The sequence below is a fragment of the Pongo pygmaeus genome, chromosome 14 (genome assembly GCF_028885625.2).
Source record: "Pongo pygmaeus isolate AG05252 chromosome 14, NHGRI_mPonPyg2-v2.0_pri, whole genome shotgun sequence".
Classification (NCBI taxonomy): domain Eukaryota; kingdom Metazoa; phylum Chordata; class Mammalia; order Primates; family Hominidae; genus Pongo; species Pongo pygmaeus.
The window spans coordinates 102,533,548-102,559,417 of record NC_072387.2 but is presented as its reverse complement, the minus strand read 5'-3'; the positions used below and the strand labels follow the sequence as shown (position 1 = coordinate 102,559,417).

Sequence of the window (25,870 nt, the reverse complement as noted above, 5' to 3'; positions counted from 1 at the left end):
TCTCTGTCTACTTTCTATCTCATTGCAAGTAATCTAGAGGAGATGACCCTAATCTCTTTCCTGGGTTTTTGGTTTGCTGCAATTCCCTTCCCAATTCTTTGGATCCTCCCTGCCATTCCACCACTGCCACCATTTTACTCACTGCACTGAGGCCAGGGATATTTATCAAGTGCAAGTTAGAACATGTTTCTCCTCTGTTTAAAGCTCTCCCCTTAAAGGACAGTGCAAGGCTGGTTCAACATATGCAAATCAATAAACGTAATCCAGCATATAAACAGAACCAAAGACAAAAGCCACATGATTATCTCAATAGATGCAGAAAAGGCCTTTGACAAAATTCAACAGCCTTCATGCTAAAAACTCCTCTCAATAAATTAGGTATTGATGGGATGAATATCAAAATAATAAGAGCTATTTATGAGAAACCCACAGCCAATATCATACTGAATGGACAAAAACTGGAAGCATTCCTTTTGAAAACTGGCACAAGACAGGGATGCCCTCTCTCACCACTCCTATTCAACATAGTGTTGGAAGTTCTGGCCAGGGCAATCAGGCAGGAGAAAGAAATAAAGGGTATTCAATTAGGAAAAGAGGAAATCAAATTGTCCCTGTTTGCAGACGACATGATTGTATATCTAGAAAACCCCATTGTCTCAGCCCAAAATCTCCTTCAGCTGATAAGCAACTTCAGCAAAGTCTCAGGATACAAAATCAATGTGCAAAAATCACAAGCATTCTTATACACCGATAACAGACAAACAGAGAGCCAAAGCATGAATGAACTCCCATTCACGATTGCTTCAAAGAGAATAAAATACCTAGGAATCCAACTTACAAGGGATGTGAAGGACCTCTTCAAGAACTACAAACCACTGTTCAACGAAATAAAAGAGGATACAAGTAAATGGAAGAACATTCCATGCTCGTGGATAGGAAGAATCAATATCGTGAAAATGGCCATACTGCCCAAGGTAATTTATAGATTCAACACCATCCCCATCTAGCTACCAATGACTTTCTTCACAGAATTGGAAAAAACTACTTTAAAGTTCATATGGAACCAAAAAAGAGCCTGCATCACCAAGTCAATCCTATGCCAAAAGAACAAAGCTGGAGGCATCACGTTACCTGACTTCAAACTATACTACAAGGCTACAGTAACCAAAACAGCATGGTACTGGTACCAAAACAGAGATATAGACCAATGGAACAGAACAGAGCCCTCAGAAATAACGCCGCATATCTACAACTATCTGATCTTTGACAAACCTGAGAAAAACAAGAAATGGGGAAAGGATTCCCTATGTAATAAATGGTGCTGGGAAAACTGGCTAGCTATATGTAGAAAGCTGAAACTGGACCCGTTCCTTACACCTTATACAAAAATTAATTCAAGATGGATTAAAGGCTTAAATGTTAGACCTAAAACCATAAAAACCCTAGAAGAAAACCTAGGCAATACCATTCAGGACATAGGCATGGGCAAGGACTTCATGTCTAAAACACCAAAAGCAATGGCAACAAAAGCCAAAATTGACAAATGGGATCTAATTAAACTAAAGAGCTTCTGCACAGCAAAAGAAACTACCATCAGAGTGAACAGGCAACCTACAGAATGGGAGAAAATTTTTGCAATCTACTCATCTGACAAAGGGCTAATATCCAGAATCTCCAAAGAACTCAAACAAATTTACAAGAAAAAAACAAACAACCCCATCAAAAAGTGGGCAAAGGATATGAAGAGACACTTCTCAAAAGAAGACATTTATGCAGCCAAAAGACACATGAAAAAATGCTCATTATCACTGGCCATCAGAGAAATGCAAATCAAAACCACAATGAGATACCATCTCACACCAGTTAGAATGGTGATCTTTAAAAAATCAGGAAACAACAGGTGCTGGAGAGGATGTGGAGAAACAGGAACACTTTTACACTGTTGGTGGGACTGTAAACTAGTTCAACCATTGTGGAAGTTAGTGTGGCAATTCCTCAGGGATCTAGAACTGGAAATACCATTTGACCCAGCCATCCCATTACTGGGTATATACCCAAAGGACTATAAATCATGCTGCTATAAAGACACATGCACACATATGTTTATTGCAGCACTATTCACAATAGCAAAGACTTGGAACCACCCCAAATGTCCAAAATGATAGACTGGATTAAGAAAATGTGGCACATATACACCATGGAATACTATGCAGCCATAAAAAAGGATGGGTTCATGTGCTTTGTAGGGACATGGATGAAGCTGGAAACCATCATTCTCAGCAAACTATTGCAAGGACAAAAAACCAAACACTGCATATTCTCACTCATAGGTGGGAATTGAACAATGAGAACACTTGGACACAGGAAGGGGAATATCACACACCGGGGCATGTTGTGGGGTAGGGGGAGGGGGGAGGGATAGCATTAGGAGATATACCTAATGTAAATGACGAGTTAATGGGTGCAGCACACCAGCATGGCACATGTATACATCTGTAACAAACCTGCATGTTGTGCACATGTACCCTAAAACTTAAAGTATAATAAAAAACAAAAAAGATTTTAGCTTGGTATGTTTACTCCTAAAGTTGCCTTCCATTATTAATGCACTGTTTCAACCTGTTTTCTGGATAATTATAAACTGGATAATTTATAAAGAAAAAGAATGGATTTCTTATAGTTATGAAGGCTGAGAAGGCCAAGGTTGAGGAGGCACATCTTATGAAAGCCTCCTTGTTCATGGGGACTCTCTGCAGAGTCCCAGGAAAGCTCAGAGCCTCCCACGGCAAAGGGTCTGCCTGAATACATTAATGTGGTTGCTCAATTCTCTCTTCCTAGACTTATAAAGCAACCAGTTCCACTCCCATGATAATCCATTAATCTATTAATCAATTACATTTTGATTTTCTAAACATCACCTCATGAATCCCCATTCTGCTTGCTATTCTACATGCTTGGCAAGTCCTCATGATACAATCACCCCTTAAAGGCCTTTCAATACTGACACACTGGGGATTACATTTCCAATATACATTTGAAATTTGGGGGGCACATTCAAACCATAGCATGCACCAACATTTTACTGAATGCCTACCAGGTAGAAGGAATAATCTTAAGTAGAAACATAAATAAGTAGAGACCTTTATCTTTGAAGATCATATGCTGCAGCAGGAGATATATATATACACACACACATACATGCATACATATGCGCATATATATATATATATATATATATGTGCATTTCCAACATATATTTCCAACATACATTTGAAATTTGGGGGGCACATTCAAACCGTAGCATGCACCAACATTTTACTGAATGCCTACCAGGTGGAAGGAATAATCTTAAGTAGAAACGTAAATAAGTAGAGACCTTTATCTTTGAAGATCATATGCTGCAGCAGGAGATATATATATACACACACACATACATGCATACATATGCGCATATATATATATATATATGTGCATTTCCAACATATATTTCCAACATACATTTGAAATTTGGGGGGCACATTCAAACCGTAGCATGCACCAACATTTTACTGAATGCCTACCAGGTGGAAGGAATAATCTTAAGTAGAAACGTAAATAAGTAGAGACCTTTATCTTTGAAGGTCATATGCTACAGCAGGATATATATATATATACACACACACATATATATATACACACACATACATGCATACATATGCACATATATATACATACATACATACATAAATATAATTTGTTATTTGGGCTTTTCCCCCCAATATATTCTACTTGCTTCTTTTCTTTCCTAATCATCCTACCCCTTGCTTTAGAAAAAATACATTAGCCAGTATTTCTTCAATACTTTCCTACCTTGGTTCTTTGCTTATTATGTGCTTGAAATTCCCCACAATCTCCATGTGTAGACATCCTACCAAACTTTTAGGAGTAGTTCAAAGCCATCCATGAATAAGTCTTCCTGGTACTTTTAGCCATTTTAGCACTATTACAAAGATCGGTAGACCTGTATCTTACTAATAATTTAGTTATTTAATGCTCAACATGTTCTATACATCCCAAACACTTGATATCTGCTCATCTAATCAGCAAACATGCAATAAGTTCCTACTGCATGTTAGGCTCTATTTCACAATTGGACAGTAGCTAAGAACACGGTAACAAAATATCTGCCAAGCCTAACTCACCTTATAGATGTAAAGTGCACGAGAGAGACAAAAGCAAATGAACAGCTATTTAATGTTTATTTATTCAATTGATAAATGTTGCTGAGAAAAATCAGAGGACAGAATAATAGGAAGTGCCAAAGTGCATGGTGCTTCATTTATGTAAGTGGTAAAGGTGAGTCTCACTAATAAGGTGATATTTGATCCAGAAACCTAAAGAAAGTGGGAGGGTGGGCTCAGAATATCTGAAGAAGAGAATGTGAGGCAGAGGGTACACCAACTGCAAATGCCCTGAGAAGGCAGGAGGCTTGGCAAGTTTGAGGATCAGGAAAGGGCCAATACGACTGGAGGAGAAGAGGATAGGGAAGGAAGGTTATAGGAAACAAGTGCTGAGGACTTCCAGAGGGGCCAATGGGCTGTACTGAGGTAAATAATATGGAAGTCACTGGTGACTTTGATGATAGTGAGGAGGAAGCTTAAATTTTGTGGGTTCTGAGAATGAATTAGGGAAGGAGAAATGAAAAAAACAACAACTCCTACAAATAGCTCTTTCTAGTGTGTTTTTCTTTGTTTTGTTGTTGTTTTTTGTCTGAGGGAAGCAGAAAAGTATACCAGAAACTAAAGAGGAATGTTGGATCAAGGGACTATTCTTTTTTCAATTTGGTTGTTTTTCTCTCTCATTGTCTCTCTCTCTTTTTCCTTTTTTTTTTTTTTTTTTTTTTTTTTTTTAAGATAGGAGTAATAACAGCAATCCTAGGGATTTTCCAGAAGAGAAAGACAAATTGATGGTGCTGAAGAGAGATGATGTAATGATAGTTTGAAAAGGTGAGAGAAAATGGGATCTAGATCACAATTTTGATACGATCGTGTTCAGTTTATTCAAAGAAACACAGAAGCCAGAGCTTGTGGGACCAGAGGCGGAGATGGGTAGATGTGATGCAAGCTTGCAGAAAGGTTTGTTCAATTGCTCATCTTTGTTGAATAATCTGAGAGCATGTTTACAATTCTGTGCCTTTTTTTAAATTAATGAAAAACAAAACTTATCAGCAACTATCATGGGCAGCCTCTACCTTTACATTGTTCCTCATGCTCTTCATGGCTTTAGGTCAATGTTTGTTTATCCTTATCTAATTGAATTTATTTCTAATTTTCACTTTAAATTTCTCGCTCTGTTCAGGCACACCAATTTGTCAAATACAAATTTAAAATGGACAATGACTACCCTGAAATATCTTGAATTTATTTTATGTGTATCACCTCGCTAAAAACATATACAGACATATGTTTATATATAAATAAGAAAGACATTGTATGTATACTTAGAAGTCTACAAGAACTGCCGATTCCCATTTTATGAGGTGGCAGTGAATCTGATTTATTAAGAATAAGTGCCATGAAAATTGATTACAGCCAGCAAAAATCTTAATTCATATAATATTCATAGCTATTAAGACAAAGCAAGGACCGAAGAAGACTGTTTCTATGACTTTTAACAGACATCATGATAAGATAGTGCTGTGGTCAAATGAATTTTAAAAATTCTATGCTAAACATTGCTTTTGGATGCTGGAGAGCCTTTAGATTACCTTGTGCATGTAAATTCTCAAGGGGGGGATATGCAATGTATGGCTTCCCAAATCTACTGAACCATGTAAACCTTTTTCCACGGAAAATCCTACAGAATTTTTGGTCTACAGAACATACTTAGAAAAATGTTGAATAAAGTGATGCTTGGTCTGAGAGAAAGAATAACCTGAGGAAAATTTAAAAGAAAGAACTGTCTTAAGTTATGGCTATATCAAGAGTTGGTCTTATCAACAAAAAGCTTTCACCTTTAAGTTGTTATTTTGAATAGTTGGCTTTACATTAAACATTATTATTCCTTCACACTCAGAGAGCATATTTTTCAACATTAACTGTAACATTATCATTGCCTAACAGAACCATCCCAGCATATGTGTATTTTCTCAAATTTTTGATTTCTGAAATAGTGTCTGAAGTCAAAGAAAATATTACATTTTAAAAACATTCAAAAAACTACTTAATAATCTCATTATCTGAAATAGCTACAGGAAGGGGCAAATAATCTGTCATTTAAAAAATTTATTTTAAGTAGTCTTTACCATTGCATAAAAAAGAAACTTAATAATTAGAATTGTACCTATTAAGGATGCTACAATTACCCTTTATAATTTCTAATAATTTATGTGTAGAAGTTTTATCTCTTGGAAATGGTAAAAACTTCTGTCAAAGAGATGACATAGATATATATGGTAAAAACATATCTCAGTATGGTTGTAGTGAATCTTATTCCTCGAACCAATAGATTTTAGAGGTGACACTTAGATTTCCAAAATAGTGGAAGAGACTACTTTTAAGAAAATATGTTGGCTAGGCACGGTGGCTCATGCCTGTAATCCCAGCACTTTGGGAGGCTGAAGTGGGTGGATCACCTGAGGTCAGGAGTTTGAGACCAGTCTGACCAAAATGGAGACCCCGTCTCTACTAAAAAATACAAAATTAGGCAGGCATGGTGGCACATGCCTGTAATGCCAGCTACACAGCAGGCTGAGGCAGGAGAATTGCTTGAACCCAGGAGGTGGAGGTTGCGGTGAGCCAAGATCATGCCATTGTACTCCAGCCTGGGCAACAAGAGTGAAACTCCGTCTCAAAAAAAAGAAAAAAAAAAAAGAAAATATGTCATTTTCCATTTCAAATCTAATTCTAGACTTAGATTTGCCACACACTTCAAAAGATTGTATTTATTCTTGAGTATTACTGATACTCTGGATGCAAAAACATAAGTAAAAACACATTTTCTGTGCCACTTATAAAGGGAAAAAAAAACATGAAAAACACTTTGTAAGTTATATCCATTTGACATCACACTTCTAAATAAAACCTAAAATTTTCATTCAACTTTGCTAAATTGCCAGTTTTCTTCATTTCATAGTGAATCTGATATTCTATTTAAGGCGCAATTTATATGATGGGATCAAGTGAATTTCCAGGCATCTTCTGGTCCAAATTTTTTTCTTTGGCTAGAATTAGTGTGCAATTCCTGACGGGCCTGAAGCTGGAGCTGATTGGAACACTCCATGGAGACATGAGCTACTTAAGTGGCCAGTTTTCCCTCTGCATTTTTTTCTGAACTATTTTGACTGCAGTTCATATGAATCATGGAAATAATTCAATTTAATTCAGCATAAATTTATTAAGCATTCACTAGGCCCAGGTGATAGACATAAAGAGATGAAAATATATACTCACTGTCTGTACATTGTCAGTAATCTAGTTGGAGAAAGACACTCTGCAAAGTAGCTATGCAATGATGAACTGTTATATAACATGAGGAATGACATACTATTGCTTTGGAAGTAGAGGAGAAAGTAACTGATTTCATCTCCAATTAATTAGAACCTTACGGAAGTGGCATTTGTATTAGTTATTTAAAACCTTAGGCCCAGCTCAAATCCAGTAGCTTAACAAGAGACAATTGACTATTTAAAGAAAAACATAGACTGCATTTTGTGAATTTTATTATTGAATTAATCCATTAATTCAATTCATTAATCATTAAACATGTATTTAATGAGCATATATTAATAGTAAGCTCCTTTAAAAAAAAAAAAAACAGGCTACAGCTATAGTTCTGAACAAAGAGTAAACACCCTGTTCTCATGTAAATGAAATTCTGGGAGTTAGGGAGACAAGCAAGAACAGATCAGAAACATTCATAGAGATAAATAAAAAGATTGTGGTAAACAGATAAATTCAGTCGAGGATTTAAGCAGGATAACATGAGGGAGCTCTCCCATAAAAGCAGCACATCAAAAGCTGCTTTTATGGGAGTGCTCAGGGACAGCTTGTTTGAGAAAGTGACACTGGTGTGGACATACAAAATACGAGAAGGAGCCAGGTAGGCAGAAGGAAGCATGAGATTATGGGAAAATGATTCGAACAAGGAGGCTATCAAGTGCAACAGCCCTCAAGTGCACTATTATTGCAAGGACTTAATGAAGAAGGTGGGTGGTGGGCTAAACTGACCTTAGAGATATAGACAGGAGCTAGAATAAAAGAGAACTCTAGAACACAGCAAAGAGTTTCTGTTTCATCCTACATTTAGGCAAGAACTTCCTGACAAAGGTAACTGTGGCTACTCAAAGGAGAATATATTTGGGTGGAAAACAAAGATGATTAATACATTTACTTTGGAGACTATTAGCTTATTAAAAACATTGATGGTGGCTTCTTTAGAGTGGTAACATAGAAGTAAACAAAGACATAACAACTGAAAATACAATTTGTTCATAAATCAGAAACACTGTCTGGATAGATGAGATGGGGGATGACAGTGGAGAGCAAAGAGAAAAATCAAATAATGTGCTTATATTTTTGCTTGTTAGTTTATCTAAACAAACAACTGGGTAAAAGGTTATGTAATTCCCTGTGGTGGGGAAGATTGAGTTTTGCACTCTCCAGTGTTTCAGCATGTATATCTATTATCAATTTACCACATTGCTGTATACAGAAGAAGCCTCATACACACGATATTCCTCTTTACATCCTAGTTAATGACACTGATAGGACACATACTAAAGCCAAGCACTAAGATAGATGCTTAACTTACACTTTCTCATTTAATCTTTATAATAAGTCCTTGATGATGGCATTGTTTTAATCCCCATTAGATAGCTGCAAAAGCTGATACTGTAATTTGCTTGTGTTGACTTAAGGAATGAGTGTCAGAAATTGGATTTTAACCCAGACTTGGATCTAGTTCCAGACACGGCTTGAGTTTATTTAGGAAAATATGATGTGGGTAACATTTCATTTTCCATTTTCTCACTGAAGAATCCCACCCTTTGCATAGCTCTTTGTAGTTTAAAAGCATTTCAGAATATGCAGTTCTCATCAACACTCAAGTAGATCTTTGATTTTAAAGAGGAGGAAATGGAATCCATAGAATTTAATATAATTTACCAAGGTCACACTATCAAGAAGAATAATCAATATTTAAATAAGTTCACTTAATGCTATAGGCCATGCTCCATTCTCAGCTTAGGTTATTGGGTTAAAATGTTGGCCAATGCATGACTTCAATAAAAAAGTGCCATCCTGGAAGAAAATATAATCAATTATGCATTATTTGGTGAAGGAAATGGAGATGAGGTTGTGATGAAAGCAAAGGAACCTATTAAATAACATAATTTTATTTTAGCAAAGTGACTATATTTTAAAATATTTTCATACTATTTACACAATGAGAAAAATCAAAGCTCCTTGAGACTTTTAAAGAATACAAATGCTATATGTTTGTATTTTGTCTGCTTTTTAAGCAAATATTTTTCTATTTGTCAACAATATGTAGTTAAGAGAGAATTTGATTAAAAAGCTGATTTTTTTATTCCAAAGCACAGAAACTTAGAAAGATAAAATTGTTATGTTTTACTTGCCTTTGTATATTCAAATATAAGTTATGTTATTGATAATAAAATAACCTATCTTTTCAAAAACATTACCATGGTCATTGGACTCTGTGAATATTTCAATGGCTTAAAAATTTTATGAAAAATAGAGAAGACCTCGTGATCCACCCCACCCTCGGCCTCCCAATGTGCTGGGATTACAGGTGTGAGCCACTGCTCTGGGATGCATTCAAAGCAGTGTGTAGAGGGAAATTTATAGCACTAAATGCCCACAAGAGAAAGCAGGAAAGATCCAAAATGGACACCCTAACATCACAATTAAAAGAACTAGAAAAGCAAGAGCAAACACATTCAAAAGCTAGCAGAAGGCAAGAAATAACTAAAATCAGAGCAGAACTGAAGGAAATAGAGACACAAAAAACCCTTCAAAAAATCAATGAATCCAGGAACTGGTTTTTTGAAAGGATCAACAAAATTGATAGACTGCTAGCAAGATTAATAAAGAAAAAAAGAGAGAAGAATCAAATAGATGCAATAAAAAATGGTAAAGGGGATATCACCACCGATCCCACAGAAATACAAACTACCATCAGAGAATATTACAAACACCTCTACGCAATAAACTAGAAAATCTAGAAGAAATGGATAAATTCCTCAACACATACACCCTCCCAAGACTAAACCAGGAAGAAGTTGAATCTCTGAATAGACCAATAACAGGAGCTGAAATTGTGGCAATAATCAATAGCTTACCAACCAAAAAAAGTCCAGGACCAGATGGGTTCACAGCCGAATTCTACCAGAGGTACAAGGAGGAGCTGGTACCATTCCTTCTGAAACTATTCCAATCAATAGAAAAAGAGGGAATCCTCCCTAACTCATTTTATGAGGCCAGCATCACCCTGATACCAAAGCCTGGCAGAGACACAACAAAAAAAGAGAATTTTAGACCAATATCCTTGCTGAACATTGATGCAAAAATCCTCAATAAAATACTGGCAAACAGAGTCCAGCAGCACATCAAAAAGCTTATCCACCATGATCAAGTGGGCTTCATCCCTGGGATGCAAGGCTGGTTCAATATATGCAAATCAATAAATGTAATCCAGCATATAAACAGAACCAAAGACAAAAACCACATGATTATCTCAATAGATGCAGAAAAGGCCTTTGACAAAATTCAACAACTCTTCATGCTAAAAACTCTCAATAAATTAGGTATTGATGGGACATATCTCAAAATAATAACAGCTATTTATGACAAACCCACAGCCAATATCATACTGAATGGGCAAAAACTGGAAGCATTCCCTTGGAAAACTGGCACAAGACAGGGATGCCCTCTCTCACCACTTCTATTCAACATAGTGTTGGAAGTTCTGGCCAGGGCAATTAGGCAAGAGAAGGAAATCAGGGGTATTCAATTAGGAAAAGAGGAAGTCAAATTGTCCCTGTTTGCAGATGACATGATAGTATATCTAGAAAACCCCATTGTCTCAGCCCAAAATCTCCTTAAGCTGATAAGCAACTTCAGCAAAGTCTCAGGATACAAAATCAATGTACAAAAATCACAAGCATTCTTATACATCAATAACAGACAAACAGAGAGCCAAATCGTGAGTGAACTCCCATTCACAATTGCTTCAAAGAGAACAAAATACCTAGGAATCCAACTTACAAGGGATGTGAAGGACCTCTTCAAGGAGAACTACAAACCACTGCTCAAGGAAATAAAAGAGGACACAAACAAATGGAAGAACATTCCATGTTCATGGGTAGGAAGACTCAGTATCATGAAAATGGCCATCCTTCCCAAGGTAATTTACAGATTCAATGCCATCCCCATCAAGTTACCAATGACTTTCTTCACAGAATTGGAAAAAACTACTTTAAAGCTCATATGGAACCAAAAAAGAGCCTGCATCGCCAAGTCAATCCTAAGCCAAAAGAACAAAGCTGGAAGCATCACACTACCTGACTTCAAACTATACTACAAGGCTACAGTAACCAAAACAGTATGGTACTGGTACCAAAACAGAGATATAGATCAATGGAACAGAACTGAGCCCTCAGAAATAATGCCACATATCTACAACTATCTGATCTTTGACAAACCTGAGAAAAACAAGCAATGGGGAAAGGATTCCCTATTTAATAAATGGTGCTGGGAAAACTGGCTAGCCATATGTAGAAAGCTGAAACTGGATCCCTTCCTTACACCTTATACAAAAATCAATTCAAGATGGATTAAAGACTTAAATGTTAGACCTAAAACCATAAAAACCCTAGAAGAAAACCTAGGCATTACCATTCAGGACATAGGCATGGGCAAGGACTTCATGTCTAAAACACCAAAAGCAATGGCAACAAAAGCCAAAATTGACAAATGGGATCTAATTAAACTAAAGAGCTTCTGCACAGCAAAGGAAACTACCATCAGAGTGAACAGGCAACCTACAAAATGGGAGAAAATTTTCGCAACCTACTCATGTGACAAAGGGCTAATATCCAGAATCTACAATGAACTCCAACAAATTTACAAGAAAAAAACAAACAACCCCATCAAAAAGTGGGCGAAGGACATGAACAGACACTTCTCAAAAGAAGACATTTATGCAGCCATAAAACACATGAAAAAATGCTCACCATCACTGGCCATCAGAGAAATGCAAATCAAAACCACATTGACATACCATCTCACACCAGTTAGAATGGCAATCATTAAAAAATCAGGAAACAACAGGTGCTGGAGAGGATGTGGAGAAATAGGAACACTTTTACACTGTTGGTGGGAAATAGGAACACTTTTACACTGTTGGTGGGACTGTAAACTAGTTCAACCCTTGTGGAAGTCAGTGTGGCGATTCCTCAGGGATCTAGAACTAGAAATTCCATTTGACCCAGCCATCCCATTACTGGGTATATACCCAAAGGACTATAAATCATGCTGCTATAAAGACACATGTACATGTATGTTTATTGTGGCACTATTCACAATAGCAAAGACTTGGAACCAACCCAAATGTCCAACAATGATAGACTGGATTAAGAAAATGTGGCACATATACACCATGGAATACTATGCAGCCATAAAAAATGATGAGTTCATGTCCTTTGTAGGGACATGGATGAAATTGGAAATCACCATTCTCAGTAAACTATCGCAAGAACAAAAAACCAAACACCGCATATTCTCACTCATAGGTGGGAATTGAACAATGAGAACACATGGACACAGGAAGGGGAACATCACACTTCGGGGACTGTTGTGGGGTGGGGGGAGGGGGGAGGGATAGCATTGGGAGATATACCTAATGCTAGATGACGAGTTGGTGGGTGCAGCGCACCAGCATGGCACATGTATACATATGTAACTTACCTGCACGTTGCGCACATGTACCATAGAGCCTAAAGTATAATAATAATAATAATAATAATAATAATAATAATAAAAGAAAAAAAAAGAAAAAAATAAATAAATAAAAATAAAAATGCTCTCATACTAAAAAAAAAAAAAAAAAGAAAAATAGAGAAGAATAACAAAGTGAATGCTTTTAGGAAGACTGCGAAGTATTTGTGTTGGAATCGAAGTGTTGTGGATGTTTTTCTGTGGAAGATTTTAGGAAGAAAGGCACCTAAACTGGATCTGCTGCTTCAGCAATTTGTTTTCCACTGAAAAGCAACAAAGAAAACATTAAGTACACTACATTTTCTAATTTGAAAATAATGCCATATTTAATAAACATCACAATAGTGTTTATATGGACTAAGAGTGAGAATGGGGAATAACTTCATTGCATATAAGTGAAGTGATACAGATTTCTTTGAAATATACTTCCGCAAATAAAACAAGCGTACTTCTTTATCTTGTTTAATTCATAATTGTTATTTTTCATTACACACATCTTCATTTTCTTTCAACAAATTAACATTTTAAACTGAGTATACAGTGTATGAGCTATACAAAGCTTAGTGTTATTACACAAAATTTCACCTAGTGATTATGTCCTTGTGCTTTTTGTATCATAGCCAGGCTGACACTAACAATATCTGTATTATCTGAGAACTCACCAAGAGATGACAGGAAGAGGAAGTGCAAACATGCACCAGAGGATATCCCCAGGGCTAACGTGGGAATGAGATGAGAGTCAATGAGTCTAAGAGTCTGAAAATGTTAAGAGTCGGAAGGTACCCTGGCGATCTTGCCCAAATCCATCCTTTCTATAAGAAGAAACTGAGAATCAGAGAAGATAAGCAATTGCCTAAGCCACAATATGTTTTTGGCCGAGTGGTATATGCTGACCACAGGCCAATATCACAAAGAAAAATCTGAGTAGAGATTTAGTTAGAGATATAAAGAGAGAAAAGCAATTACTTCAGCAGATTTCCCCTGCTGCCTCAGCCACTCTCTAAAACTTAAAGAACATCTCAGACATTTAACACTTCTAGATTTTAGTAACTAATATTTAGTGAAGCAATTTTCCAATGTATTAAATAATTTTTTTCATTTCTCATAGCAAAGTTAAAAAAACAAATGCATAGAGACATATTTTAAATTGAACTGATGGCCTGCCATAGCTTAACTGAATGTCATATGGTTTAATTACTAATACAAGTATCCACAACGATATAAAAAGAGATAAGGAAAAGAAACATGTTTTTCTGTTTAAAGATAATAAAAGACATAATCATCTTCTCTGGAAACATGTGCCTATTGTGCTGAAAAAATTCAACCCATAGAGAAATTTGAACTATGTACTGGTTAAACAATCCTTACATTTAAAATTGTAAAGGTTGTCCATTTTCTATCATTGTCTTTTTATTATTAAATATTTCTTGCATTTAATTTTCACACAACTTGTTTTAATCAACTCAATTGAACAGGATGAAGGTTACAGCTTAGAAAACGTCTAACCCATGCAATTTAACAAGGACATTTGCCAAGTCGTGGATTTTGAGTAATGATAGTACCTTCAACTTCCTGCCTATTGGTACCAGTGAATGAAAGACAAAATATTTGAAAACAAAGATGATGCACTTAACACAGAAAAACTCAATCTCCTTAAATACAAGTAGGAAAAAAAGATCAAAATCTAACCTAACAACGCATTTGCTTTGCATATTCAGGTTCTAAAGACAAGCACAACATTGAGTTTCAATTGGTCCTCTACATCTTCATTGTGAGATTTATCGGCTCAAAAATAATTTATTGTATTTTATTCTTAATGTTATAAATAACATCTGCTGCAGTTTTTCAACTAATTCTTCTTCAAACCATAAATTGCATGATATCTGTCATTATTAATGAAACACTATTAGTGAGAGCAAGATTATCAAATAAAGAATCCTTCAATTATTCCCCTGTATTGGTAAGAACATTTTGTTCAAGAAACAGCAGAAGGAAATTGAATGCCAGAGAGCCACAGGAAGGTTAAGTAAAATCAGTTCCCGGACCTTGGGGCAAGTGACAAAAACCTAGGAGCAAAATTGGAGTGGGAAGAATAAAATCTCAGGATGGGAAAGAACCAGGAATGAAATGATCACATCAGGAATTATTTAAGTGAGGCAGACAACTTCAAAGGAGCAAGCCAGTGAGTTATGAAAAGACCAAAACAGTAGAGACATCGAAGTGGTTCAGGTGGGAAAATGAAATCATTCTTTAGTAGAGTGTGCAGCAGGGTTGGTAAGAAGATATTAGGAACTGATTAACTTCTTTCATTCTTTAAGATGTGAATTATCTTCAAGGAATTGTCTGGATCTGACATTACTTTATACCTCAAAATTACACAATCTTCTTGTTTGCTTTCTGTCATTTGCTAACCTTGAGTTATAAATGGACATGTAAAACAGAACTTCCAAATTTACAAAAGGATAAACAGAACTAAGAAGAAAATCACTAAATCAAAGAAGAAATAATCAAATCAAATCAATGCATACAATTAAATACATTGAATACAATTTAGTGGCTAACCCTAATTTTAAAACATGAAGCACAGTGTAATAAAAAGTATCTAAATGTTGTAAATAACATTAGAATATTTGGTGTTCAAAGGAGGAAAAATTTAAGTGAGAAGCTCAAGACAATAACAAGTTTGAGCCTCTGAGGGATTTTATAATGGATACATGTTAACTTTTTTGGATTAATTGTGTTATGGCATATGAATCTAGGTTGTAAAGTTTCTAATTTTTAAAAACTGTTAATTTACAGCTTTAGTTGTAACCAAAGAGCATATACTGTTTTGAAAGTGGTAAGAGAAGAATACCTGTTCTTTTTCTAAGTAAAAAATCTCTAGTATTTTTCTTCTAATCTGTAGTTGTCATAGCCGGTTGTATATGCTTCTATTTAAAAAAAAATTAAAGCACTCTCACCAAGAGTTCATAAGTTTCTCCTTGCACAGACATAAAGAACAGATTCTTATGATACTTTTACACTATCTCTACTCCCCTCACACAATCCCATGGAATCACCCCGCACCTCTTTCATCTGATAATCACCAGGTTGTTCATTACAGTACAGCTCTCCAAATTCAAAGAAACTTGCTTGATATGAATGCTATGATTCCAACTCTCACTCAACACCCATTTATATTAATAATCTGTTGTCTAATATTATTTTACAACTCTTTTTCTTTACCTAGCTTGAGATGAGATCTATTATTTCTAATTTCTGTGAGGTTAAAATATACCTCTTTGGATTTTCCTTAAATAGAGTCTATTCTCTTTCCTTTAGAAGTAATTCGTTTGTTTGAAAGCTTGCAAGATTTACTCTTAATTTAAGTAATTTTTTCTATGCTATATCAAAGTGATTTTCTTTTTCCATTAATCTCTCTAGGAGCTCCATGATATCTTGAATTTGAACACTCAAGCCCTTAAGGAATGCTTACTTCTATTACTTCACCGATTCTTAATTCTCCCCCATCTGTTTATTTCCTTTTTTCTTAAACTAACTATAATTTGCAAAGTATTTGCTTATTACTTATGTGTTCATGAATAGATTTCCCCCAGTTTTCTCTCATTATTTCACGTTTATATACTTTTTGTTTCATAATTAACTTTCCACAGTCACCATTGTATTTTTGTTTTATGAAATAACTCTATTTTAGAAATCCTGACATTTAGTTTCAGAAAGTTTATTTTGAGCTCTAATTACGTCACATTGAAGTATTTTTCCGTGATTTTTAATGTTTTCTTCTTCTTACATTCCATCTATTTTTACTTAATATAAGCAACCTGCTCTAATTATTTTGTTTTTCCTCTTTTTCTCAACCTATTGAGTTCTTTCTCTATCCCTCTCTTTTCCTTAGACTAGTGGTGGGAGTGGATACCAGCTTCCTTGTTGATCATCACTAGAAAGCTGAAGACTATATGCCGGCCTTTGTTTCAGTGGGCATATGTAGAATACATAAGCAATCAAAGATTCATCTCTGGAGTCATCTGAAGGAGTCCTCCCTAATCTCATCTCCATGCAAGTACAAATGAGGGAGAAGTAGTCACTACATAATATGAATTGGTAATAATTTTCACCACCAGCTAAGACCCATTCAGACTACTGGTACTTGCCCATTTGGGATTCCAGTGCAGGAACTCAAGTTGAACGTTTCAGTTCTATTCCATATCTTGAGATAACCTACTTGCATTTGCCAGTTTTGCAGCCTCAAGAAATCTTTCAATCTGCAGTCTTTTCTCTGCTCTACATGGCCCTTGGACCTTCAGCTTCTCTCTCCAGGGAAACAGTAAGGCAAGTAAATGGAGAAAAGATTGTTTTTCAATAAATGATACTGGAACAATTGGACATCCGCTTGCAAAAAAAAAAAGAAATAAAAAGAAAAAAGCAAGTCTGGACACAGATCTTACATTTTTCACGAAAATTAATTCAAAATGGATCACAGACCTAAATTTAAAATGCAAAATTATAAAACTCCTGGAAGATAACAGGAAAAAAATCTAGATGAGCCTGAGTTTGGTGATGTCATTGCAGATACAATACCAATGGACCAAAGGCACGGTATATGAAAGGAAAACATTATAAGGTGGTATCATAGTAATATTTTACACTGAGTAATTTGTACAGAACAGAAACTTATTCATTACAGTTCTTGTGGCTTATAATATGTTAATCAGGGAAACTGGGGGAATGGTGATGGGGGTAAACTTTGGATAAAAAATATTCTGTACTGTTATTTTTCTCTCTAAACTTAAACTGCTAAAAATGAAGTCTATTAAAAAATACAAGTGTAATAAGTATGGTGTCCATTTATGAAAATATTCCAAGTAGTGTGTCCTTTCTTTCAGCATATAATGTAGCACTCCAGAAGTACTAAGAAACCAGATAATATAGCCTCATTATCTTTGTACTAGGAGTCAGAAAGAACACTAAAGTGGCTATAATTCGTTTATATTTCTATTTCCTTGTCCTTAGACACATTAAGTATCAAATCCCTCTAGCATACTTAACAATGTAGATCCTAGCTAAGCTGTACATAAAATGGGAATTATTTTGAGTTGCAAGACTGGTTTGTTTTGAGGTGACCAACCATTTTAACAGAAACAATAATTCAATTTCCAGTCATATATAGCTTAGAAAAACAAGGTGCCACACACTGGAATAAATTTATTTGTGGTAAAAAAAAAATTGCAGGATAAATCAGACCTGGGTTTCAAACCTATATTTCATGTCTTACTTTGTGACTTAAGCAATTCAAGCAACATCTGAAACTATGTCAATCAACATCAAATACATGCTGATCATTAGCTAATTGCTAAAGCTTAGGTGCTGAGTATATAAATTAAAAACTGTGGTCACTTTAAAGGCTAATTTTAATAAATTTATTGTCTACAGCAGTGCTGTCCAATAGGAAAACAATATAAACCATATATGTAATTTTATATTTTCTAGTAGCCATATTTTTAAAAGATGAATAAAAGGTAAAATTGATCTTAATATGTTTCATTTAACTTGATATATTCAAATATCATTTCACACAATAGTGTTATAGGTTCCTTTTTATTCTAAGATTTTGAAATACATTGTGTGTTTTACACTCACAGCACATCCCAATTTCTACTAATTACATAACAAATGCTCAATAGACATGTGTAGTTAGTGGCTACCATATTGGATAGCACAGATCTAGGGGTTGATATGAAAGGAAATATGATAATTTGTGTGATGGAAATACAAAATGGTTGAACATGCCCTTACATCATCTTAGGGAATTCAGAGAAAGTTTATCTAGAAGATCACATCTGATTAGAGACATGGCAGGTAACAAAGGAAGAGTAGCCTGTAAGGATGCTTTGGGGAGAAGGGCAGTCCAAGTGAAGAGAATAGAGAAAAAAATGTGTGTAAGGAATATTGTTCTTGTACAGATAAATTGTGCAGAATGGGCAGAGGGAGATGAAGCAAGCAAAGCACCAAACCAGTATGAATATTTAATCCTGGGCTAATATTACAGAAATAGTTTTTTTTCTGAGAGGGTTAATAAATCGACTCTTTGCCCTAGTACTGCTGTTAACTAAATATGCAGCTTGATTAAGTCATTTAAATGTACTATTTCCAGTTCCTAGTTTCTGCAACTTTAAAATTGAGTAATTAAACTAGATAATCTCTAATTTTCTTCCCAATTATAAATGCAACGTGCAAAAATTACAATGTATGAATTAAAATGGTTCAAAATTTAGATTCATACAGAAATGTCAAAGTTGGCATTCAAAAAGTAGAACAGTACAATTATGTTACCCAGTTATTTAAGTCTATTGCAGGAAAACATTAAGATAGTGATTGCATTTTTAAATAATAATAACAATCAGTGCTGTATTTTATGTGTCAACATTTAAATTCCTACCCCCCATTTCCTAGAAGTGGAAAGTATCTTAATACAAGAAATGCTGAGGTTTTCTCTGTTTTTCATGCTGAACGGGTTCTGAAATTTTAAGTTCACTAAATTTCTCTGTGTTTTGCTTCCATCTATTCTTCTGAACTAAACTTTGAAATAATGTGTTGGCTGAATCATGGGGAATCCACAAAAAAATTAACATTTAATTTCTTTGTCTATCCCTATACATTCAAGACTACTTAACTAATAAGAAAACTGTAGAAATATAAAAGAGATTAGCAACAAAGCAAGATATAAGCACATTAAGGTCATCCTAGGGCTGAAACATTTCATCAAAAAAGGTATGCTCATCAATCTTTCCTAGAGGCATGTAGAAGAGAAAAAAACTGTCTTTGACTTCATAATGGTAAAGAAATCAGTTCATTTATAAATGCCTATGGCAAATAATGCATTGAGAGACAAGCTATGTATGAGACAAGTAGTTGTAAAAGGTGAATTTTTTTTGTCATTCTATGGTACTTTCTTAGAAACATTGTAGTTTTACATTCTTAAAACACCATAGTCCAAAGAGTTAAGTTACACCAATAAAAAAATCAAGAGTCGGCAAACAAACAAAAACATGGAGAGTTTTTGTTATAAAGCATGAACAAAAGCATACACATGTTTATGTGAGGTGTGAATACTGACTGAGACAAAAAGTAGGAGATAGTAAACTGACTGTTAGACAAGGTGGAAATGCAGATTGAAAGACCAATATGATCGAGTAATGACAGAATAAAGGATGGTGAAGGTAGTCCGAAAGAGGCTGTAGTCTAAAGAAAGCCATCTCCAATGAAGTCTAGAAAATGAATGGAGAGTCAGCAGAATCCATTAAGGGTATGTTTCTTTTCAGAAGTGAGAGGGTAGGTAGCACAACTCTGCACAGCAAATGAAGCTTGAAAAAGTGTCTACTGAATTGAGAATGCATAAAGAAGACAGCTGATAATGAAGAGATGAATTTCTTGGAGTTTCTGTCAAGATTGAATGGGGCCACTCGTAATATTATTATCGAGGTTGTGAGACATAATAGGAACTTAAAGGTGGACACCCATGCAGAAATAAGTTGGAAAGGAGGCTTGATTTCTGGGAGGTCTGTGATGAGGCAAAGGAAAAGCATTTTGAACAACTTCAACATCTGGACTGACAAAAAGAAATGGAGGAAGTAGAATCATGTTTACATTAAGTGAGCCCTCTTAGTACAGAGACCAACATCTGGCTTTGGTTACATTTATCTGAACATAGTGAAAATGTTTGAATTAACCCCAAAAGATTAGACTAAATTTCATAATAGTGTTTACACAGCAAAATAAATGACAAAACAGATACATGGAAAAAGTGTCTGTTTATGCACACGTTTCAAAGACCATGGATATAGCACCCCGAGCTACATTATCTTAGCGTGGTTGACATAAAACAGGGCTCTGCATAAACTCCTAATGATGGCCATTACAAATTGTGTTAAGCTAAGGTGGTTTAAACACAGATATACCATGCCTTTTGTTTACTGCTATGATAAAAAGAGTCTGAATGCATTTCTACTAAAATTAAGAGGCAACATTATTAGGAGGTATATTTAAATTTTATGTTCCTACTATCAATAGCATTTCAGGTGACACCTTTATTTTTTGGAATTATAGCTCTCACAATAAGTTTTCTTTTATCCCTCTTTTCTCCATAAACAAAAATATTTGGAGCTTTGATTTGTTAGTACATTCAGAACAGAGTACTTGTTATCTTTACAGAAGTAACCTCAATTTTCCTTGGCCGTATTGACTGGGTTTTATAAATCTTATGGACCACTTGTATGTAGTTTATTGCTTAACTTTGTTTCAGAATCCAACTTTTGCTCTTATCGTTGAAACACCTGACTTTAACCAGGGATCAAAGGCAAGTAACATATGATCGGGAACAAGATGTGATCACCTATCAAGAAAGTGAGCGCATTTAAGTGGAACAAACAGTTAAATTTTGGAAAAAAAATGTGTTATTCCTTTATTAAGAAATAGTTCAGGCTGGGTATGGTGGCATGGGCCTGTAGTCTCAGCTACTTGGGAAGCTGAGGTGGCAGAATCACTTAACTCAGGATTTCAAGGTTTCAATGAACTATGTTTTCACCATTGCACTCTAGCCTGGGTGATAGAGTTAGATCCTGTCTCAAGACAAACAAACAAACAAAAAACAAACAAACACAAAAAACAAAATAGTACGGAATTCTTGGTTCTAAAAGAAACAACTAGATTTAAGAGCAAATATAAACATTATTTTTCAAGATGTTGATTCCAGGTATGGTAAACAAGATCTAATTATGTAGATCAAGGGTGTTTTGAATTAATAGTTTCAGGAGATCATGATGGGAAGAGTGCCTAAACTAGACGTGTGGGATACCAAGCCTGAAGTGGGAGAGAGAATTGAGTTAAAAGCATCACCTTTTCCAGGACTTTACAAATCATCTCTTTTCTGGAGCTCTGACTCTACTCTTTAGCTCTTTGGTGAAGCAGCTGAAGCTTGTGTCAAAAATAATGTGACTTTTGGCAGAGAATAGAAGATCTCACCTAGAGCAATATTCAGGATGGTGCATCAGTGCTGGAAGATGAAGCCTGATACGGTTCAGTCATTTCAGGAAACACTTGTGACCTAGCATGCAATGTGCTATGCTAAAAGTCAGAGGGCATCATTAATATACCAGTATTTGAAAAAGAAATTCAATATTAAGTCATGTTCTACTTTCAGGTTATATTAGGAGTAAGTGATTAAAGGTCAATAACAATTTCATCCAGTTTAGATCTAAATTTTTCTCAAATTCTGTGTTTAATAACTCCAGTGAAGGGCTCTATTTTGATCATTCCCAACTAGTTCAAAGCAATGCCCAAATTTTTGTTAACATTTAACATGAGAATTTGAACAATGTGTGATTTTTATTTTCATTTTTTTGTATTTTCATTGTCTATGTAGTTGCATTTTGGATTGTTAACAGCTAAAAAAATGTTAAAATAGATCCAATCTCACTGAGGGATAATTTCTAAAGATAAAGTTTGGCTAGGTATATTCTAGTCAATTCTTAGAGTAGTTCCTTACACACTCATAAATTGATTCTAGAGTTGCAATTGCCAAACTAATATGCCCTCTTTGTTTTAAAGAAGAAAGTGTTTTTTTCAAGTCATAAATGTTGTTTAGCCCACTTAATTCTGAAAGTGAATTGTGTGTTTCTCAGCCGCCTATCATTTAAATGTAGAAAAGGATTAGAACAGATATATAATGGAGGGTACTCTTAAACAAATTACTCATATTTAGACAGTTTATGTCATTAGACAGCATAGTAGCAAATTTATGGGACAATCACAATTCCAGGAAATAGGCACTAATGTGGCTGCCATAAATACTTGGGATATGAAAAATAAAAAGGACTCAGAGCCAAAGAAGATACATCTTCTAAAATTCAGTATCTAAATACCAAATTTAGGAAGATGAGAAAACGGTAGATAACATGGTTAAATTTATTAAGAGGAAGACCTTTATGAAACTCTATCCAAAGTATGACTTAACGTCTACTCCATAGTCTTACATACGAAGCTTTTTAATATTTCATTTGTTGAGGCATGGTCTGACTGGTGACACAGCCCTGTGCTTATAGATCTTAGCTACTCTCTTGTTTTTTTCTTTCGTGTGTGTGTGTGTGTGTGTGTGTCTGTGTGTGTGTAGGACACTTAACAAGATCTACCCTTTTAAGAAATCTTTAAATGAACAGTACAGCATTGTTAATTATAGTCACCATCTTGTACAGCAGTTCTCTATAACTTGCTCATTTTGCATAACTGAAATTTTATGCTCATTGAACAATTCCCCATTTTCCCCTCCCCTTAGCCCCTGCAAATACTGTTCAATTTTCTGCTTCTATGAGTTTGGCAATTTTAGATACCTCACGTAAGTGGAATAATACAGTATTTATTCTTCTGTGTCTGGCTTATCTCACTTAACATATGTCCTCTAGGTTCATCTATGTTGTTGCCAATGACAAAATTTCTTTCTTTTGTAAGGCTGAATAATACTCCATTTTCTACCTATACCACATTTTCTTTATTCATTTATCTGTTGATAGACATTTAGGCTTGTAAAATAGGCTATGGAACACAGTATGAAGCTTCCTCAAAATATTAAAAATATGCATTCTAATATGTATGGAAACTATAATGTTCTAACATGATAAAGAAGGTTAAGTGTTTTGTTTTTATTAACACATTTATGTGCCTGATATCTTTTCTAAGAGTTTTTTATTTTGCTAAAAATTATAAATTCTCATATAGCTTGCTTAAAAATAAAAACCTAACTTATTTTTGAGAAAAATATCTTATTCTGAAGAAGTAGCCTTAATTTATTCTTTGACCTAGAATAATTTTAGATTTTAACTCAACTTCTATGAAAGCAGTAAGGATAATTTAACTTAAGTTTTTCCATAAGATGAAATTTAAACTTATACAACAAAAACATTAAAATGTGAACTTATACAACAAAAACATTAAAAAGCAAAAAAGATCATATTTGGAGTTTTTAAACTTATATTTTCTTAGCCTCCAACTCTATTTCTGAAACACAAAAAACAGTTCAATTAAGCTAGTCTTACCAGTTAAAGAGTAACAGAAAGGGGTAGATCTTTCCAAAGTGCTCTATTGTTTTTCTATCATGCTATAATAGGTTTTCAGCATATGATAGAATTCTATTTCATAGAAGATATACAGTATTCTGACCTCAAAACCTAATATTTTTTAGTCCTAGAAACAAATAGGCAGTAACTTCCTCAAGTAGTCTCTTCAAGAAACTAACCTAAAATGAAAATTTCACAAGGCAAGCAAAGGTGCATTATCTATTACCTTCTGTGTTCACAACATCTTGACTGAGTTGAAGTTGGGGAAAAATAAATATGGAGACTTTTTACTATAAGCATATATTGTGAAATTAAGTACAAGTTTTCTCCAAAGCCCCTTTCCCACAGAACTTATTAAGGGGAGGGATGATGTGGATGAGAAGGGGTGTGGTGGTATTTCAGTGAATTTATAAAACTTAAACAAGCTTGATCTGGTTAAAGTCAAACATGGCCATTATACCAATATGGCTGTAATAATGGGGAACTCTAAGTACAAATCATGACTTTAAGTGGCAAAAATTAATGAAGTGCATTCGACTCCTCACCAGCTCTGACTCTGGGCTATGATTAACTTATTGATTTTTCTATTAGGGAAAGAAAATCAGGAACTGCATTTTTTTCAAATGAATATGAAGAAGAAAGTGTTATTTGGAGGGTTAAGAAAACTCTATTTGGTCCAGTGAATAAGAGTAAGTGTATTTCATTCCTGCAAATAATAACACTTAATGAATCTCACCATAATTGTTTGAATTATGAAAATCTAATTTCAGTTCTGAGCACCAGGATTGGATGTCTCATATAGCTATATCTAATTCTCCTGTCATCTCTCAAGGTAGGTATTATCTCATTTTTCAAAGAAGAGGAAATTAAGCCTCAGATATCCTCAAGGTTATATTGTTAACAAATGTTAATGAGTGGGATTTAAACCCAGTTCTGTCTATTTCAAAATCCACATCATTTCTAGTATTTCATGTATCATCTAAGTACATAATTTTTTGGCTTAGTCCATTTGTATAAACTCAAAGTTAAAATTCACAATGGTGAAATGTGAATCATTGAGTGGTAACTTTCACAGTTTTTGCTAAAGGACAACTTCAAAATGGCAAGTAATCTAAAATTTAGTTTATGATTTTATCTTTTTTTTGTATATAAAAATACAAAAGACATTCTTGAGTTTAGACATTCCTAAACAACCTCACTTTTCTTTGCACAATTACCCAATCACACCCTGGAGTTCTATTCCTTTTTTCTATCAAAACATATCAATAATGTTGTTATAATAAGGACCTGCCTATATCTCATTAAGCTTTTTACCCTTTCTTTGAAAATCAAAACTTGTCTTGAAAAGAATAAAATTTTTAAAAAAGATAATAGGTGGCAGTCTGTTTAAGGGTTTCCAATCCAAAAGAAAGACTGATGGAATGTTTTCCTCTCATGTTTGAGAACTCTTAGATGGGGCCCTTGGATTTCATAAAGCTCTCTGGAAATGTATGCTTTATTTTGTGGTTAAGTGGCTAAGTCTCTTTTTCTGCCAATAGGTTCTGTATATTTTATTGGATTACCAAGGGGCTCATGGTTGAAAAAGAAAGGTTAGGAACTCCTTACTGTCCTAGCAAAAGCTTGATTTTCTCCTGATAGTGTCTGTATAAGTAAATGGGACAGAAAATACTATGAAGACTAGTTGCAGCTTATCCGATGAAGGCAAAGTATTTTCCCTTTAAAACCGTACACAAACTACATGCACTTTATAATCATATTTTTTTTTTT

The 25,870-nt window shown here is 34.7% G+C and overlaps 1 protein-coding gene across 2 annotated transcripts in view; it reads right to left on the bottom strand.

Moving 5' to 3' along the window:
* GPC5 (glypican 5) overlaps positions 1–25,870 on the bottom strand; it is a 1,461,148-nt gene that overhangs the window by 120,952 nt on the left and 1,314,326 nt on the right. The gene's annotated exons all lie outside the window — the stretch shown is intronic.